This window comes from Humulus lupulus, chromosome 6 (assembly GCF_963169125.1).
Source record: "Humulus lupulus chromosome 6, drHumLupu1.1, whole genome shotgun sequence".
In the NCBI taxonomy this organism is placed as follows: Eukaryota; Viridiplantae; Streptophyta; class Magnoliopsida; order Rosales; family Cannabaceae; genus Humulus; species Humulus lupulus.
In genome coordinates, this window is record NC_084798.1 from 90,057,561 (window position 1) to 90,071,126 (window position 13,566).

The following is a 13,566-nucleotide window of genomic DNA, read 5'->3' on the forward strand; positions in this document are numbered from 1 at the left end:
ATCTGTTTCCCAAACACAGTTGTAATAAACAAATACGTAAATAGTAGAACATGAAATTAGAAAAAAAAATAGAATCAATGACTAGAAAAAATCAGCTATCATCTACCATCTACCATCAAGCATGCATTCAACATTCCAAGTATCAGGCACAAGTTCTACAATCAAGCAACCAGCGAGCACATATCGAGAACAATTGAGAAGGGAAAATAACATACATAATCAACACAATCGAGCATGCATCAAGCAAACAGAATTACATACATATATGCAATACCATCGAGCCTGGATCAACCAACCATCAAACATATAAATGTAATACAATCAAGTATGCATTGAACACCAATCAAACAGACATAATAACATATATAGGCAATACCATAAAGCATGCATCAAGCAACCATCAAGTAGACATTAGTTACATATATATGCAATACCATTGAGCAGGAAAAAAAACCCAGAAAATTGCAAAAAAACTTATATTGAAAAAAATCACAAAAAAAAACACCAATAGAACAGAGAAAGAATGTTTAGATTTGTTCGAAATACCAAAAAATATTGAAGGAAACATCACTCATCACTATATTTAAGAAAAAATAACTTACCCATATATTTATACTCTAAGAATCCTCAAAATTGTTGTTGCTTTGGGTATTGTTAACCGAATTCATGGAGGTTTTTATGGAAGATGGTGGCTGTCGTGGGTGGTATGAGGTGAGAGAAAGAGAGTGAACTGCGAGACAAAGAGAGAGAGGGGGAAAGTGAAAGAAGAGAGAAGAGAGAATTCGGGGGGGGGGGGGGGGGATGGCAACGGTATTTTGGGTATAGTAGCCAGAAAATGCATCATCTTGAAGTGATCAATGCAATGACCTAAATTTACTATTGAGGCTAAGTGCCTTGATTACAGTGCCTGGAGGGCATAATGGGATATGCATGTTGAATTAATTGAATAAATGTGTGACTACGTTGCATACATGATTTACATGATAATATGGATTTAAATGCATGTTTATGTGTATTAAATATGCATGTGGGTCCATTCTTGTTAATAAGAGCATATTTGTAATATTGGCTCGTTGCGGGCATAAATGTGATTATATGTGTGCAAATGATTGAGACCACATTATTATGTGGATATATTTGTGGTATTCGACTTGAGGCGATCCTAATGAGTGGATTAGCATAATAGTCACAATGGGGTCCAATACTCGGCTCGGGGCAAGCCTAGGGGTATTTTAGGGACTTAATGCGTATTTAGGATTTATTGGTTAACGTGCAATTATTTTGTGATTAATTGGGTGTGTCGGGATTAATTGGGAATTTATAAGACAAATTGAGGATTTGTGGGAGTTGAGGCTAATGACGATATTGCCCTTGAGGTTATAGAAAGATAAGAGGATGCTTAAGAGGCATTATGGTCTTTTTATCATAAGGATAGATTCAGCCAATTTGAACTGTGTAGAAGCCTTAGGACAAACTCAGATAAGCCTTAACCCAATTACCATTTTCTCTATCTATCACGTTCCATCTCTTTTCAAGGGACACTTGAGCCTTTTTTTTTTTTTTTTGAAGTTTTGAGGAGAAGGGGCTGGAAACCTAAGGAATTTAAAGTTGGAGCTTGGAGTGGGATTAAGAGGCAACTAGGAAAAGGGGTCAATCAGAGGTAAGATCAAGTTTTTAATGTTTTGAGTTTTAGTGTTCTTTGAATCTTAAGTTTAGCTTTTGGAATGTTGAGTTGTTCAGACTCAAGGCTTGAATTTTGAGTTGTGATGGAGTTTTGGCTTAGATTTTAGTGTAATTATGTTGTTTATAATGTTTAGGAATGTTTGAGAGGCCTAATTCTTGTTTTAGGTTAAGTCTAGGATGAATTTTTTAGGGTTTAGCTCAGAGAAGAAGCTGGGTTTTCTGGCTTCGCAGAGGCGCGTCGCGACCTGCGTGACCCCAGGAGCCTGGGGGCTTTCTGTCTCATAGGCGCACCTCAAACCTAAGGGGCAAGTTGCGGCCCCCGTGCCTATAGGGGTTGGGGCTAGCATCTCTGACTAGGGAGCATGTCGGAACCCGAATAGGCAGACTTAACCAAAACAGTTTTGTTAGCTTGGGAACTTTAACCTAAGCGCTCGGGACGAATTCTACTACCAAGTTTAATGGAATTCGAGGTCTCGAAGGCTCGTATATTATTCCAAAGCTTTTAATTGGTTTAGGATTTAAATTTTTCTCCATTATCGTATTGTGATTAGGTTATACCGCAAGGGCTCAAGATTAGGGATCGTTCTCACGATTGTGATACGCTAGCTGCTCGGGACTTGAGGTAAGAAAACTACACCCGGGTTGTGAGTGAGGCTTAGATCCCTGTTAATGAATGTGCTACAAATGTGAATATATGTATATCGAGAATATCTGGATGGGCATGCTTGTATACGCTGCCGTTGATTACTTGCTATGCATTGTGTATTTGTGATATATATGTTTGCAGGCCTGCCTAAGGGTGCGAGGGCCGATAGCAAGCGTTCGGAACGTAGCCTGGCCTAAGGGTGTCGGGGTTGGCTAAGAGACCAGGGGACTTGGCCTAAGGGCGCTGGTCCTGGATATTATACCATAAACAGAAGTGTGGTTCACACTCAATCATTTCTATTGATTGATGAGTTTGGTTTACATACTTGATTGAGTTGAATATTAATATTGATTGGTTACTTATTTCCTATTGTTAGTTAAATCTGATGATTTATGTTTACTGCTTTTATATTGTTGCCTAGTTATGCATGCTAGTTTAAGTTTTCTTGTTGAACCTTGGCTCACAGGTGCTACGTGTTGCGGGTAAGGGAAAGGGATAGCTGGACCAGCCATGAGTTGGAAAGCTTAAGGGGTTGTGTGTACATATGCATCCTGCTTGATCACCAAAGTCAGGATAGCTTGGGAGGAACTAAGGTTAAACCCTGTTTTGCTGCTTAGGATGACTAAGTTGTATTCTATTTGTCTTTTACAAATCTGTAAACTGATTTTGGGATCCCGTGTATAAACTTTATATTTTAATGAAAAATAACCATTTTATTGACCAAATCTTTTAAAACTGGACCTTGAATTAGTCTTTAATTACACATTTAAGTTCAAATGACTTGCTTAGCATGTTAAGCACTATTTTAAACACACGGTGTAATGGCCTTGGTTATCTAGGGTGTTACAACTTGGTATCAGAGCGGTCTAGGTTTAAGGGTTCCTAAAGATTTGCTAGGCATGTACATTCCCCGCTAAAGATAAGCTTGACTCATAATTAGGTATATAATGACATGAATATATGGTTAATTATTTAAATTGAATCTATGTGCCTTATCTGCATGCTAGTATAGAGAGCATGATGTGTACGAATGTATTTGGTGGAAATGAAACTTGATAATTGATGCATGAACAATGTATATTTGTGTTTTGATATGTATATTGCGTGTATGGTTATTGTGATTATTTGGACCTGCCAGTGGGATAATTCTATATATGAATATCAGGGTTGAGGGGTTAAGCCATTGGTTGCGAACTGATTCAGAAATTGTGTATTCAAGATTGTCAACTAGACCTGGTATTGTTAGTATGAGGGTTGCAAATGATAGTTAGGGTCAGAACCCTCCATTTTCCCATGTAATTCGCAGTAGATATTTGCTGGTATGCAAGCAAGACTGCCAATCAGAGTGAGGAGATTAGATCGTTGAGACAGTAGGTTTTATCAGGGAACACTACTTCGTATATCTTGACGATAATGGCACCACTGTTGGTTCAACCTAAGGGTGGAAATAGATAAGAGTTATCGTATGAAAGACTTTAAAAGTATTATCCTCCAATTTCCGAGGGAGGTTTGGGTCTGTTCAGAACTGATCAGTAGATAGGCATGATTAGCTTCGTCGTCGATGACGTAAGAGTGGTAGGCCATGATAGAGTGGTTGTGCCATGTGTATGTGGCAGGAGGATGTCCGGACGTGATGGGAAGTAGTACCCCAGACCCGGTATGTTGTTATGATGGTTCGAAAGGAATTCAAACAATGGTTCGACAAAAGGGACTACTGTGACACAGTCTGAATTGCAAGGACCAATGAGTTTACGGACTTGGTTCAGGATGGTAAGACAGTGACAGATTATGTCAATGAATATGATGGGTTGGCCAAATCTGCTTTTGATTTGGTACCAACATTCGTGGCCCGGAAGGAACGATTCACTTGAGTATTGAACTCTGGGATGGCCCAGAGCATTAGGGTCACTCCAGCACATGAGACTTCTGGCTATGCTCGGACAGTAGGGAGAGCCCTATTATAGAAGACGCAAGAGATGAGATATGGTTTGAGAGTGTCATAGGGAAGGAATTTCAGACAACGGTATCCCCATTTGCGGGATCAGATAGAGGGGCGGATTCCCAGTAAATAGAAAAGAAAGACCCTTGATAGTTCTGCTACTTCTGGTTCTTATAGGAGGAGTTATAATTTACAGGATGGCCGCCAGGGCGGCAGTGGGGCCTGGTGAAGTTATTTAGTATGTGCTAGGTTTGGGAGACACCATCTGGGAGGACGTCTAGTGAAGGCATATTTTCTATGTTGAAAGATTGGGCCTGTTAGGAAGGATTGCCCGAAATCGAAGTTGGAAGAACCAAGGAGTTTAGACTACTCGACCCCAGTTCGAGGGTCTGCCTTGGTATAGGCAGAATCGAGGCTATGTCCTTAGAGGCGATCTGTTACTTGTTATTTCTCGTTCCTTGTTATGTATTGAGTTGATTGAGTTTGGTGCTACGTATCTCTTAGAAGAGACATTAGGTGGCACATGTTTTGTGGTAGTAATGCCATGGGGCTTAAGATAATAGTGCCGCTAGGAAAATTGGTAACTCTCAAGAGAAGGGTTAGAGTATTATTGGTAGAAGGTTGACAGTATAATTGATTGAGTTTGCCATATAAGGATTTTGATATGATCTTAAGTATAGATTAGTTTATCAAATAAGAGACAACCATGGATTGCAAGAGATGGTGGTAACGTCTGGATTTGAAAGGGTAGAGACCCGGTTGCGTCTACGGGATGCCTAGATATTGTGGTAGGTACCACTTGGAATATATCAGCTAGACCGAATGGAAACTGGATTGGCTAGTAAGGTTTCAGATGGGTGCACAAAGAATTGTTGAGTACGCCACGGGCTTAAGGTATGGATAGAATCGGTATCAAGGACATCATGAAGAATGACTTTAGCTCACCAGAAAGAATTAACGGTTCCGTTGAAGAAGTATTTAATTTGAGAGTTGATCAGATGGAGCATCTCACCATGGGACATGTCAACACCGTTTGCCAAGAATAAAGGATTTAATTGCCTAGTGCAGAGTAGGACAATGTTCTTAGGAATTGACCATCGATCTGGTTATTACCAGCTGAGGATCAAGGAAAGAGGTATTTTAGGAATTACTTCTTGCACCAATTAGGATGTGATGGATTCTCAATGAAGGTTCTTAACTGAGTAGTGCTCCAACGACACAGGTAAGTTTGACAAGCAGAGAGAGTACAGGAATGATGTGGACAAGTCATATTCAGATTGAATAGGGATGTGTTGGTCTACTCTCAGTTAGAAGCATAACGTGAATGACCACTTCATTAATAATACTAAGACTAATGAAGCAAGGTTATAAGGAAGGCTCTAGAAAGAGTAAGCTTCGATTTCTTCAAGGGTATTCAAGGTCACATTATGGGAAGTGATGGGATCATGTATGAAGGAATTCAGCTAGAAGCCACAAAAAAATTACCGAAGATCACCTGAGGGGTGAGAAGTACAGTGAGACTGGTAAGACACATTAGCCACTACTTGAAGCATCTTCGAAGACAACCATACCCAAGATTGAGGAAACATAAGAACCTAAAGTTTATTTAAATGGATAGTTTCATACTGAATTTTCAGAAGATAGAATAAGGGTTTGTTAGCACACTATGGTATCAGAATGTGTATGCGATGGACTGATATAGGAGGATGGCATGATGGATATTGTCCTTGCTTGAGACATGAAACTATAGGGTGGTGGATCAAAGACTAGGGTGCGCCCATGTACAGACTGAAAAGAATGGTTGTTCGTGCTTCACGGTAGATGAAGGGATAAGAACACAAATGTTCTACACGAGGCGTCAGGTTGACGGTAATGCCAGATAGCCACGGTTAAGGTGCGGTGACGACACCTATGGAATAGTAGTGCATGCACTAGTATAAAGAATTAAAGTGTTTGATCACTCTTAGGGGAATAATCACGAGACTAAGGCCCTAGTGGGAATTAATGGGTGATTCACATTGGAAACCTGTGATTGCATAGAGAAAATTGACATGGAAGCTGACATCCTAAGTTGAAAAGATATGTACCAGTTGGATAGGACACCACGAATTACAGTAAAATCAAACAAAGTAGCAACCAAGATTGGTATAGAACTTGTAGATAATAGTTGGCAGATATACCTCTATGAACAATGAAATACAGAGAGAAGATTTTGTGGGAATGGTTAAGAATCCCACTATTGTAGTATGAATGGGTTAAGATATGAAGATCAGATGAGTGATCCAATGGAATCTGGTGTTGAGGTGGAGATTCTAGATGAGTATTGTACTACCTCCTTATGAATATCGTATCCAGGAATTTGAATGGATGTTAGGAGAAAAAATTTGTGCATTGGAAGGAAAAATGGTATAGTGGTGGACCGTAAGGGTGGACTACATTAGACTGCAAGTACGATAATTGGATATGAAAAGTTGTGACTCAATAGATTGAGTTAACACACCTTGGTTCATGTGAACAGGTATCACAATAATGAGTATGGGCAAAGGAAGACTGTATGTCTCCGTGAGACACCAAAATCGATGGTGTCGGACTAAGACCCTTTATTCCCAAGTTCTGGAAAAGGTTGTAGAGGACAAAGAGTATAAAATTGAGACTTATAATTATTATTTACCTTCAGATAGACTGACAATCTAAAGGAATGACTCAGACTTTAAGAATTGTACATCGAATGTGTGGGCACTAAGATAAGTAAGGTCCCTTGATTGAATAGTCACGGTGACGGAAGTCGATCAATGGCTAGGGTGACTCTGGATAAGATACAGTGAGATAGGGAGCGAGAAGCACTTGTTCCAAGTAAGGAAATAAGAGACAAGAAGTATGGTGGTTCAGAATTGGTCTGGGGGACCAATGAAGTTATTAAGATTGTTAGAGAAAAAGTGTCTGCCTATTTAAATGGACACAAGAGTTCGCAAATTTCAAGCATGGGAACACGGAGTTCCAGGATGGGAGACTTTTTGTATTTCTCCGAGTATTGCGGACTAAAAAGGATAAGATAATTTGGGAAAGAACGATGAGTTTTGACTCCTGATTTAATAAGACTTCCAAGATCTTACCGAGGACTAGGCCAGGGCCTACCGATTAGCCTCACCCTAGTATGGGTGGTGACTCATAAGGTGTTACTAGTGCCAATGTCAAGGAAAGAGGTGTAAAATATTATTGCTGATGGGGCGAGGAGACCCTAAAATTTTAGTGGGAGTTACTGCGCAAGGAAAATCTAATGGAATTATGATAAAATAGATAAAGTCTTATAGAATAAGACTGACACTCTAGTGAGAGTGTTACTAAGGGATAAAAAGGGTAAATGACTAGACTCTGTGGCTTTAGTCAGATTTGTGGGATTGGTATCCCAAGATGATTGAATAAATTTCGAGAACGAAATTTCAATAAGGAAGGGATAATTGTAATGACCTAAATTTACTATTAAGGCTAAGTGTCTTGATTACAGTGCCTAGAACGCATAATGGGATATGCATATTGAATTAATTGAATAAATGTGTGACTACATGGCATACATGATTTACATGATAATATGGATTTAAATGCATGTTTATGTGTAATAAATATGCATGTGGGCCCATTCTTGATAATAAGGGCATATTTGTAATATTGGCTCATTGCGGGCATAAATGTGATTATATGTGTGTAAATTATTGAGACCATATTATTATGTGGATATATTTGTGGTATTCAGCTCGAGGCGATCCTAGTGAGTAGATTAGCGGAATAGCCACAACGAGGTCTAATACCCCGGCTCGAGGCAAGCCTAGGGGTATTTTTGGGACTTAGTGCATATTTAGGATATATTGGTTAACGTGTAATTATTTGGTGAATGTCAGGATTAATTGGGAATTTGTAAGAAAAAATGAGGATTAGTGGGAGTTGAGACTAATGACGATATTGCCCTTGGGGTTATTAAAGGATAAGAGGATGCTTAAGGGGCATTATGGTCTTTTTATCATAAGGATAGATTCAGTCAATTTGAACTGTGTAGAAGCCTTAGGACAAACTCATATAAGCCTTAACCCAATTACCCTTTTCTCTCTCTCTCTCTCTATCACGTTCCATATCTTCTCAAGGGACACTTGAGCCCCCTTTTTTTTAAGTTTTGAGGAGAAAGGGCTGGAAACCTAAAGAATTTAAAGCTGGAGCTTGGAGTGGGATTAAGAGGCAGCTAGGAAAAGGGGTCAATCAGAGGTAAGATCAAGTTTTTAATGTTCTGAGTTTTAGTGTTCTTTGAATCTTAAGTTTAACTTTTGGAATGTTGAGTTGTTCAAACTCGAGGCTTGAATTTTGAGCTGTGATGGATTTTTGGCTTAGCTTTTAGTGTGATTATGTTGTTTATGGTGTTTGGGAATGTTTGTGAGGCTTAATTCTAGTTTTAGGTTAGGCCTAGGATGAATTTTTGAGGGTTTAGCTCAGAGAAAATGCATAAAGAAGCTGGGTTTTCTGGGTTCGCGGAGGCGCGCCGCGGCCCGCGTGACCCCAGGAGCCTGGGGGCTTTCTGTCTCATAGGTGCACCGCGACCCTAAGGGGCACATCACGACCCGCATGCCTGTAGGGGTTAGGGCTGGCGCCTTTGACTAGGGAGCGCGCCGCAACCCTCAGGGCCAGGTCGCAACCCGCATAGGCAGACTTAGCCATAACAGTTTTGTTAGCTCGGGATATTTAACCTAAGCGCTCGGGGCTGTCATACGCTAGCTGCTCGAGACTTGAGGTAAGAAAACTGCACTGGGTTGTGAATGGGGCTTAAATCCCTGTTAATGAATATGTTATGAAAGTGAATATATTTTTATCTGAGAATATCTGGATGGGCATACTTGTATACGCTGCCATTGATTACTTGCTATGCATTGTGTATTTGTGATATATATGTTTGCAGGCCAACCTAAGGGTGCCGAGGGTTGATAGCAAGCGTGCGGAACACAACCTGGCCTAAGGGTACCGAGGTCGGCTAAGACACTAGGGGACTCAGCCTAAGGACGTCGGTCCTGGAATTATACCATAAACAGAAGTGTGGTTCACACTTAATCATTTCTATTGATTGATGAGTTTGGTTTACATACGTGACTGAGTTGAATATTACTGTTGATTGGTTACTTATATCCTATTGTTAGTTGAATCTGATGATTTATGTTTACTACTTTTATACTGTTGCCTAGTTATGCATGATGGTTTAAGTTTTCTTGCTGAACCTTGGCTCACGGGTGCTACGTGGTGTAGGTAAGGGAAATGGATAGCTGGACCAGCCATGAGTTGGAGAGCTTCAGGGGCGGTGTGTACATATGCAGCCTGCTCGATCGCCACAGTCAAGATAGCTTGGGAGGAATTAGGGTTAAACTCTGTTTTGCCGCTTAGGACGGCTAAGTTGTATTCTATCTGTCTTTTATAAGTCTGTAAACTGATTTTGGGATCCTGTGTATAAAATTAATGAAAAATAACCTTTTTGTTGTACCAAATCTTTTAATACTTGACCTTGACTTAGTCTTTAATCACACATTTAAGTTCAAACGACTTGCTTAGAAAGTTAAGTACTATTTTAAACACACAGTGTAACGATTTTGGTTATCCAGGGCGTTATAATCAATATGCCTAGAATTTTTTTTAATTAAAACCCCCATTAAGCATAAAAACTCAAATTTCCCTTCTTGGAACATAACATCAAGAGAGAAGAGAGAAGATGCAATTTCACGTTATTTTTCCTAGAGAGAAAAATAGAAAACTTTGTTCTCTTTGTTTTGTGAGAAGAAACTCTCTCATGTGCTGAGATTCAAAAGTGCGTTCTTGTGTGTCTTACCGAATACCATAGACATCCATTTGTCTCATTCTCTTTGTACAACCATAGTATGAAAGATGGTTGGTTAGGAGGCTAAGACGCTATTTAATCCACGCGTGTTCTACATCTAGAAAATGTATTTGTAATTTTCTAGTTTATTCAAACTCATGTCGCGTAAGAAAGATCTCATTCTTGTTATGGTTCCTAGAGTGATTCGACCTCGTGCTTTAATAATTGTTATTATTGCATTTAAATGATATCTCATGTTTCCGCTGCATTGTCAATCACATGACCATAAACCAACAACCTACACTATAAAATGGGTCATTTAGAGTTGAGAGGCCTTGATCACACTTCTCAACTCTTTCTTTAACCTCTCTCTCTCTCTCTCTCTCTCTAGCTTTCAAGATCACATTTTTTCTCCAAAAAAATTACCAAGAATTGCTTGATTTGTGTAATTTTCAAGGGTTGTTACATCCCACTTCTCATTTCACTACTGTAAAAGCTTCAATAAACTTGAAAAAAGCTTGGAATAGATATTTCGGATAACGATTCTCATTGTCGCAAGCTTTTGTTGAAGAAAAATCTAGTTTCTACAACATAGGGACATTTTGATTTGAGTTTTGTGTTTTCCATCATCTTTTATATTTTCTCCTTTGATATTTACATTTTATTTGTATTTTAAAGTTGTAATTTTAGGGTTGTGAATACTCACTTTCCCAACAAGTGGCGCTTCCTCCCAAGGTGGTTGATAAAAGGAATGAGCACATGTTCATAATAATGCTAATTGTGATTTTTGTGATTTATCAACAAGTGTGTATACAAATGTGTGATATGTTACTAGTTTTTGTTACAAAGAATAACTGGTTCAAAGCTTTCATGCAACTTGAAATTTCAACAACGCTTTAACGCGTACACTAACGTAAAATTCAAATAAAATAACATTTTACTTTATGCTAAGTTTTATTCTAGTTGGAGATTATTTATCGTTTTTAACTAAGTTGAAAATTGTTAGAAAATTAATTAAAGATGAATAAATATTGAAATTTTTGCATAGAGCATATATTGGATGCTAACTTAACTCAAGTTTCGCCTGATTTTGGTTTTTAAGGCAGTAACCTATGCAACATGTCGCCTGTTGTGTACGTAACAGACGACATGTTACACCTCTTCACTAGATATTGTGACTTTTGGCAGAAGTGTATTATCAAAAAGTGACAAATATGTTTCTAAGAGACTTTTAAGACAACAATTTTCTATGCTGACAACGAATTTCGTTAACGACAAATTTATTCTATATAAAACAATAGCAGTTTAGTGTTGTGTAAAATTGATTGATGAAAAAGAAAAAAAATTTACAACGGTTCGACCTACAAGCCATCCTACGTCTACTAGAGTGTTTTATTATTTTACTTTCTAGTGATATTTTTGCAGTGTTTTTGCATACAAAGATCCATCCCTTGTACATTGTGACTATCCTATTTATAGAATAGTCTTTACATCCTACTTCCTAAATTCTAGATAGTAATCGATCATAATTAATTAAAATTTAAATAAAAGAAACTAACATAAATATCTAATATTACACAATTAGTTCATTTGATTTCACATCTTCTAGAGATTTCAAAGTTGTTTATTCGAACACTGTCTTTTACTTGAGCATGTCATTCTCTATTGTAAGCCGAGGTCCTCTTCTCCATAACACCTGGGCGAGCGCCTACAACCTGGTCAAGCCTTGTTCGCTCTTCTTGTGCTTGAGGTTTGAGGTTGTATCACACTTCATTTTGGGCATACTATAACTATGCATAACACTCTTCATCTCTAATCTCTCTTAAAAAAGAAACCCAGAAACCAGATATCAAAGTGTGTTGATACATATTCAGAATAATATTAAATTGTTGCTCGATCATATTAGTCATAAAGCTTGTCATTTTCTGTAAGTTATTTCCATACAAACCCACAAGCTTCTGAGTGGGTGGAAATATTGTCTTTCGGAAAGAGTTTCCAAAACGTGTTTCAATCTTACAGGTGTTCAAAGTTTCATCTTCCATCTCCTAATAACACGAACCAAGTAGGAAAAGTTAACACTTTGTTTTAAATGATTTCGTTTCTCACTAGTTAACCAATTTATTATTATCATGATCCAAACCAGGATTGGCTTAACATTTTCTAAGGTCTTAAGTATATTATCATTTTGAGGCGTTATTTTTAAGGGAAATTTTTTTTTGAGGTCTTTTTTCTTAGACATAAATTAAAGCACAAATTTGAGGCCTTAGATTTTTGCGTAATTTGCCAAGTGGATGACCCAACCGTGATCCAAACATTTCCCTTTCTTAAAACAAATTTTCTAACATTTTCTCATTGATTTAGATGAATGTTAAAAACCAGTGGTGAAACAAATAATTTTATTTGGAGCTACAGTAGCACATCTATTTTTTTTTACGACAGGTGCATTCATTTTTTGTTATCAGGATGTAGATAGTTATAATCTATTTTTTTTTACATGATAGTGTACATTGTAGTTATTTAGAACATTTTGTAAATTTTTAATTTTTTTTTAATAATTTACGATGTTGAAATCAAAGTTCAAATAGTCAAATTTCACACACATATCTAGCGACGTGTGTAATATAATGTTTGGACCTTGTTTTCGACACTGTAAGTTATTCAAATTTTTTTAAAAATTTGTGGGGTATTTTAAATAAATACAATGCCCATTGTTATATAATTTTTTTTATTTGATTATAATTATCTGCGTGCTGAAAATAGAAAAATAATACACTAGATTTATCAAAAAAAAAATGGATGCACTACAATCATAACCTAATTATATTATATAAGTTTAATTTGACAAAAAATAATAAATATTTGAAGGATAAAAATTATATTAAAATAACTTTTTATTCTTCTATCTAAATATAACCTTTAAATTAGCATGTAAAAAGAAAATTTTATCTCGAGTAAGCCTGAAAATCATATTGAGAGTGACAAACAAAATCATCTTGAGACTGACAAAGATGCTCAGATTTGTATGGCAGAGGTTTACACTTCACATGCCAAACAAATAATTGCCTAAATATGGAAAATAAAAAATAAGTATGAAATGTTAACTGCACATGCATGGATTCAAAGCTCAAACTTTCTGCACACTAAACAAAAGCACTTCTTCAGCAAAAAAAAAAAAAAAAACTAAACCACATATTCGTAAGAGTAGGAAAATAAGTGAAACACAGGTCTTCCAATCTTTTGGGTTAGTCATCAACAGATATATAATTTTTAAATACGATACAAAGACACATACCCATGTTCTAATGAGGTTTTGCTTAAGTTGGTAAATTTGGCCAATAAATTTTGGACAAATTTATTCATGTATCTCTACCAAAATTCGAAATCATATGATGCAGAAAAAAAATTGTCTTCTTTTAAAAAATATATTATTACTTGAATAATTGGCATTATATATAC